Below are 7435 nucleotides of genomic sequence, written 5' to 3'. Positions count from 1 at the left end.
TTCCTTCCTTCCTTCCTTCCTTCCTTCCTTCCTTCCTTCCTTCCTTCTCTGTCCAATGAACTCTGAAGAACAGAAATTTCTGAGTCACTGGAGTGTCCTGTATAAGTTGTAGGAGGGAGAGTGGGCCCTGCCAGTAGTGAGGTTTAAGGAAGGAGGATAGGATTTGGGGAAGGAAGAGAAACAACGTGGTTCTTAACATTCGCTGCTCTATCGGATGGAGTCAAAGTCAGAAGGTCCTTGTGAGAGTAGAGCTGGGCCAGAAAAGGGACCCTCTTTAGATGTGAGGTCATACATTTGGGGCAATCCCAAGACAGTTAGATACTGGAACAGAGTGAGGATGGGGCAATGATGTGCGAGTTAGGGGAGACTGGATTTCCTGCCTGAGCCAAAGTGAATGGGTGTGACTGAGTGTATGTGTGTATGAATACGGGCATATGTCTTAAGGAAGAGAGAAAAAACCTGAAAATTAGTGCTGAGTTGCCCTAGATTGAGTTGTACTGTGGACACCAGGTCAGAGTAAGATTAAAAAGTGACTCAAAAGCATTTTTTTTAAAGATTTTATTTATTTATTTGACAGAGAGGGACACAGCGAGAAAGGGAACACAAGCAGAGGGAGTGGGAGAGGGAGAAGCAGGCTTCCCGCAGAGCAGGGAGCCAGATGTGTGGCTTGATCTCAGGACCCCGGGACCAAGACCTGAGCCGAAGGCAGATGCTTAATGACTGAGCCACCCAGGTGCCCCTCAAGAGCATTTTTTTTTTAAGATTTTATTTATTCACTTGAGACACAGAGATACAGAGAGAGAGAGAGCATGGGGTGGGGTGGGGAGGCAGAGGGAGAGAGAGAAGCAGGCTCCCCGTCGAGCCAGGAGCCTGACGCGGGGCTCGATCCCAGGACCCTGGAACCACGACCTGAGCAGAAGGCAGACGCCCAACCATCTGAGTCACCCAGGCACCCCCCTCAAGAGCATTTTTTAAAAATCAACTTTTCAGCTTGTTTTCATATCCACATCACTCAACAAATATTTATGGAATGCCTACTATGTGTCAGGTAATATTCCTGGCTTTGGAGATACAGTAGTGACATAGACAAAAATAAAGCACGGGAGAAGGGGGACAGAGGAATAGGCTATTGGTTGGGAAGTGGTAGTTGCTTTTTAGGGTGACTAGGGAAGTCCTCACTGATCAGATGACATTGCAGCAGAGACCTAACAAGCTCAGGAAAGCTGAGGTGAGAGCATTCTGGGCAGAGGAAACAGTAAGTACAAAGGCCCTGAGGCAGAAGTATGCTTAGTGTGTTCAAGGGACGACACAGAAGCCAATGTGACTAGACTGATGTGAATGAAAGGAAGAACAGTAGTAAGAGACAAGTCACAGTGAAAGAAGGAAGCCAGATCATGTGGGACTTTGTAAGACCTACAGAAGGATCACTCTGGCTGTTGTATGGAGAATAGACTATTGGGGGGACAACAGCAGAAACAGAAAGACCTATTAGCATGCTGTTGCCATAATCCAGGTGAGACCCTGTGATGCCTTAAGAGTAGATTCAAAACAGCAGAGGAAGAGTGGTCAGATTCTAAATATATTTTGAAGATGGAGTCAACAGAATCGGCTGATGGATGGATGTGGTATGAGGGAGAAGAGTCAAGAATGAGTCCAAGATTTTTTGACCTGGACACCTAAATGAGAAAGAAATGACCATTCTGGAGCACCTGGGTGGCTCAGTTGGTTAACCATCTGCCTTTGCATCAGCCTTCTTGCTCAGCAGGGAGCTTGCTTCTCCCTCTGCCTGCTTCTCTCCCTGCTTGTGCATTCTTTCTCTCTCTGACAAATAAATAAATAAAATCTTAAAAAGAAAAAAAAAGAAAAAGAGGGGCGCCTGGGTGGCTCAGTCGTTAGGCATCTGCCTTTGGCTTGGGTCATGATCCCAGGGTCCTGGGATGGAGCCCCGCATCGGGCTCCCTGCTCGGCGGGAAGCCTGCTTCTCCCTCTCCCACTCCCCCTGCTTGTGTTCCCTCTCTCGCTGTGTCTCTCTCTGTTAAATAAATAAATAAATAAAATCTTAAAAAAAGAAAAAGAGGGGCGCCTGGTTGGCTCAGTCGTTAAGCGTCTGCCTTCGGCTCAGGTCATGATCTCAGGGTCCTGGGATCGAGCCCTGCATCGGGCTCCCTGCTCAGCGGGGAGCCTGCTTCTCCCTCTCCCTCTGCCTGCCACTCCCCCTGCTTGTGCTCTCTCTATCTCTCAGTCAAATAAATAAAATCTTAAAAAAAAAAAAAAAAGAAATGACCATATACAAGTACTGATTTGAGAATATACTGAATATATTGAAATCGTATCTGGCTGTAAGATCCTGATCATGTGGCTACACGGGATAACTGACCCAGATGGTCTTACCTTTAGCAGCTAACCATCTAAAGTAGGAGGAGATGTAGAAATAAGTGAATTCCATACCCACTTTGACCGCAAGGTATTAGTTGTTAGACCATCTTGAGTGGATATGCTAATGTGAATGGTCAGCTTAGAATTTGAAGTTTTAAGTCTTAAGAACTTCCTATTGTCTGATCTTTTCAAGAAGATATCCAGAAGGGGCAAAAGACCTTGTGATTAGCATGGACATTAAGGGCTGAAGTTTGAGCTATACCCGTGTGACAGTTCATGTCAAAATCTACTGAGCTCTTACTCTGTGCCAGCGTAGTGCTAGGGCCTGGGGATAAAAAGGCAAGGAAGGTGTGGTCTCTGCCCAACCAGCTTCACAGCCTAGTGAGGGCGGGCAACATGGAATCGATTATAATCCTGTGATGAAGGCTGCAGTAGAAAGATGTATATTAAAGGGGAAAGGGGCACCTGGGTGGCTCAGTCGTTAAGCATCTGCCTTCGGCTCAGGTCATGATCCCAGGGTCCTGGGATCGAGCCCTGCATTGGGCTCCCTGCTCTGCGGGAAGCCTGCTTCTCCCTCTCCCACTCCCCCTGCTTGTGTTCCCTCTCTCGCTGTGTCTCTCTCTGTCAAATAAATAAAATCTTAAAGAAAAAAAAAAGGGTAAATGTGGTTCAGAAGAGGGAGTGAGTGACTTGGGGGCTGGGGTGGGGAAGCCAGGAGAGCATTCCAAGCAGGAAATGTGATCAATGCAAAGGCACAGAGGTATGCTCCATTTGGGAAGAATTGTAAGGAGTAGAAACATTGATGAAGCAAAACTTTTGAGGGAACAGTGCTGAGAGATAAGGGTATATAGGTTAGGCTTAAAGGGACCAGACCTCGAAGGGCCCTGCTTACTTCTGGACTTCATCCTATAGGCCTGGGGAAGCTATCAAAAGGTTTTATGTAGGGAAATGACAATAGTCTATTTGTATTTTATTTTATTTTTATTTTTTAGTCGATTTGTATTTTAGGTAGAAAGTCAGTTTATGCATTTCAGGAAACATTGTTGAGCTTCTACCATATGCCGGGTGGGGAGGTAAGTGCTGAAGATACACAAATTCTTTTTTTTTTTTTTAAGATTTTATTTATTTATTTGAGAGAGAGAGAATGAGAGAGAGCACATGAGAGGGGTTAGGGTCAGAGGGAGAAGCAGACTCCCTGCCGAGCAGAGAGCCCGATGCAGGACTCATCCAGGGACTCCAGGATCATGACCTGAGCTGAAGGCAGTCACTTAACCAACTGAGCCATCCAGGCGCCCAAGATACACAAATTCTTAAATCATGGTTGGAAACTCGAATGAATTAAGTCAGCACGTGATGTTGACCCCTGGAACAGAGACAGGACTGAGTCTGGAGAGAAGGGGAGGCACTCAAGGAATCTTTAGGAAGTCAGATGCAAAGGAGCTGGGGAGGGAAAGAAAAGGTGGTCTTGGGTGACCCTCCTGGCAGGAATGAATGGGTGGAGGATAGTATCTTTAACTGAACTGGAAAGTGAGAGAATCTCAGTTGGATCATGTGGGGTTTGAGGAGCTCCAGAGCATCGAGGGATTGATGACCAGAAGGGAAGGAGTCTCAGCGCTAGAGGTGGAGGATCGTGAGTCCCTGGCGTTAGAAGTTTCTGCTGGCAATGGGACCGAAAACCAGGAAAGTCCATGTGGAATCGCAAAGGGAGACTGTGAAGGGTAAGAACAGGACCCCTGAGACTGGAGTCACCTGGAAGTGTTCAGGCACCACTGTCATTGCCTCCTCCTGGTTCCTGAGTCCTCCCTCCGTCTTTTACCCTCTGGGCAAAAGGAGTCCCTAACTGTCACTCCAGATAATATTTCCCCTAGACTTTTCATTTCTATTCTCTGTCCTCTGCCTCAGGCACCTGGTCTGTTTAACCCTTAAAAGTGTGGGAACCCTGGACAGACTTGCACCTACAGTAAAGTATATGACAAGAGCGGCCCAGATGACCTTCAACACGGCAGCCAGAGCTGCTCTCGCCATTCTACCCACAGAACACTGGGGATGGAGAAGGGCAAGAAGGTGGAAAAAGAAGAGACAGTTTATGGCTGAGGTCTAAAGTGGTGCTGCTGTCCAATATGGTAGCCACTAGCCACAGGTGGCTATTTAAATTTAATTAAAATTAAATGACATTAAGAAATGCAGTTCCTTAGCTGCACTAGTCACATTTCAAGGGTTCAGTAACCACACATGGCTAGTGGCCACTGTATTGGAACGTGCAGATATAGAACACTTCCATCGTCACAGTAAATTTTATTGGGCAGAGCCAGAAAGCATCTATAGATTGTGATCTTCCTTCCGGACTTTTCTGAAGGCCCGTGAAGGCTTGCTGAAAAGCGTATGCAAGGAGGAGAAATTGAAAGGAGGGCAGTGGCAACTATGCTCGGTCTAAAAATGAAGGAGGTCAGGAAGAGGGTGTGGAGAATTAGAAAGCCAATCGGAACATCTGGAGGAGACGTAGGAGGGTAAAACCAATTCTTTTTGCTGGGGAGAGGATTCCCAGGGAAGTAGGAAAGCCACGTAACTTTTGGTTGTGATGATAGCATAAAAGACAGTGGCCACCACATCAGTAGTTACAAGATTCCAAGTCAGAGGGGGGCTACTCAAAGAGAGGATGTTGAGAGGGCTCTGCGAATGAGGCCAAAATGGTGTGTCAGGGCTACGAAGTCAATGATTTATTGAGCTCTTCCTCTTTGGTGCCCAGCATCGTGGTACTTATTAGGCACAGGAGAAGGAGACAATCAGTAAGGGTGGAGGAACCACGGGAGGCTGTTCCGAGCTGGGAACAATGTATAAGGATTTGTAAAATCAGGAGAGATCCGGGAGGCATTCTAGAAAAGTGTACCCATGGAGACAGTGGGCTGTCTGCCTGGTGGAAAGAGTGCTGGATGCATGTCCCTTTTCAAAGGTTTTTTGTTTGTTTGTTTGTTTTTTAATTTTTAAAGATGTTATTTATTTATTTTTTTGAGGCAGGGGTGGGGGGCGGAGAGAGCACAAGCAGGGGGAGTGGCATGAGGGAGAGGGAGAAGCAGGCTCCCCACTGACCCTGGGATCATGACCTGAGCTGAAGGCCAATGCTTAACTGCCTGAGCCACCCAGGCACCCCTGCCTGTCCCTTTCCAGGCTGTACTTTGAGCTCTCTCCATCTATTCCTTGAGGGCAGGGACCATCTCTTTTTCAGCTTCGTGTCCCCATCATATAGCACAGTGTCTGACACTGAGGAGGAGCTCCCTAAGTTTGTTGAAGTGCAAGAGTTCAAGCTTGGTGCAGAGGGCAAAAAGAAAACTGAGAATGAAAAAAGTTTACCTCTACTTAATACAATATGACAGGGTAGTGTTCCTGATGGATGTGCCTGAGTGTGGTGAAGAGGCTCTCTTAAGGAACACTCCTGCAGGCAACAAACGCAAACATGATCAAATTTAGGCTGGTTTAGGTCTCTCTCTAGGAGTCCCTCTCCTCTTAACTCTCCACTGACCTGAATTTTGAAAAGATTAAAAAAAAAAAGAAAATGAAAAATGAAGAATAGAGAATGAGTTATACTGGAAGTGGAATGGGGATAAAAAAGTACAGTGAGGAGTGGGGAGGTTCAACTTTCAGGTTTCTGTCGTCCAGTGCCTCCAAGGATCACCAGGGCTTCCTCAGCACTTAACTTATCAGAAAAACAGGCAAGCTGAAAAAACTCAGGAAGCTGGAGACAAGGAAGAATTCACTTAAGAATGAGATGGCAAGAGCTAGGATTGAACACCTTTCACACAGTAGTGAGTTAAATCTCTAGGATGTCAGGCCAGCAGTCATGGTCTCCAGGGGGCTCATGCCTCCCTCGTTCTCAACTGGCTTCCTTCTTCCCACCTCCAGAAAATGTGTAAGAAGCACCAGGTTTCCCCATTCAACTAGTGGGAGAAATTCTCAGTTGGACTGAGGAGTAATGGAACTCTAGGAATAGGAAAGCCTCTACAAGGTCCCAGAAGTAGTTCTCTGGAAGGAGCACACACAAGCTGGCATCATTTACCACCACTGGCCCCAGAGGCCCAGACAATAACCCTAAGGACTATGGGGTTAGGCTTTCAGCATCCCACTCGCTCCAAATTCATCCCAAGTTCCACTTCTAGCTTCTTTCTCATGAAGCCCAGACGTCAGGAGGCCGGGTCTGTTGTCCAACCAGGCAGGAAAGGATAAGAGATGCTTCTCCCTGTGCAGGAAGGGAATTAGATCCAGGCCTTCTGCTTCCTGGATCTTTTTCCTGTGGTCCCTCGGGACCCTAGTGTCCAAACTCTTAGATTCTCAAGGCACTCCCTTGGGCCTTGGGGCAGGATTCCCATTCTCTGCCTCTCCATCTCCCTGGAATTTTCCACTGCAGCTGCCTCCGCTCCCAGACACCCCTCCCTGGGCAAAATTCCCGGCTCCCTCCGCCTCCCCTTCCTAATCACACCTCATTCCCACCCCCAGCCCAGAGGCCCAGCCCACAGTCCGGCCCACTCCCCACGCTAACCCCGGTGGTCCCAGTTTGAGAAATGGGAGGCCAGGCCCTTATACGAGGGTGACAGGGAGGGTCCCAGGCTCTCTCCAGGGCTGGGAGAAAGGACAGTGGAGGGGCTGGTCCCCTGTGGGGCTGGAGTGGGGGGAGTGGCCCTCCTCAAATCCCCATATAAGGCAGGGCAAGCAGTTAGACTCCTGGATTGGCTGATTCAAATGAGCATTCCACCTGGCAACAGTGTTTCTATTGGCTCTCAGGAAAAATAGGAGGAAGGTGGATGGAGGTTGTTGGTAGCGGTGATTGGGGGGGGAGGGGAGTGGAGGTGACCGGAGTGGGGGGCGGTTACCAGGGCAACAGGGTAAGAGCCCAGCAGGGTGTCCGAGACGGCAGGCGGGGCTCGGAGGTGGAGAAGGGGAAGAGGAAAGGAGGGTGGGAGGGAGAGGAAAGAGACTGACGGGAGGGAGCGAGACAGGAAGACTGGGTGGGGGGTAAAGGAGAGGGGAGAGGGAGAGAAATGAAGCAGGAGAGTACAGAGATGGAGAG

Source organism: Mirounga leonina, unplaced genomic scaffold (assembly GCF_011800145.1).
Source record: "Mirounga leonina isolate KUSES-001 unplaced genomic scaffold, KU_Mleo_1.0 Mir_201, whole genome shotgun sequence".
Lineage (NCBI taxonomy): Eukaryota > Metazoa > Chordata > Mammalia > Carnivora > Phocidae > Mirounga > Mirounga leonina.
This window is presented reverse-complemented; position numbering follows the sequence as displayed.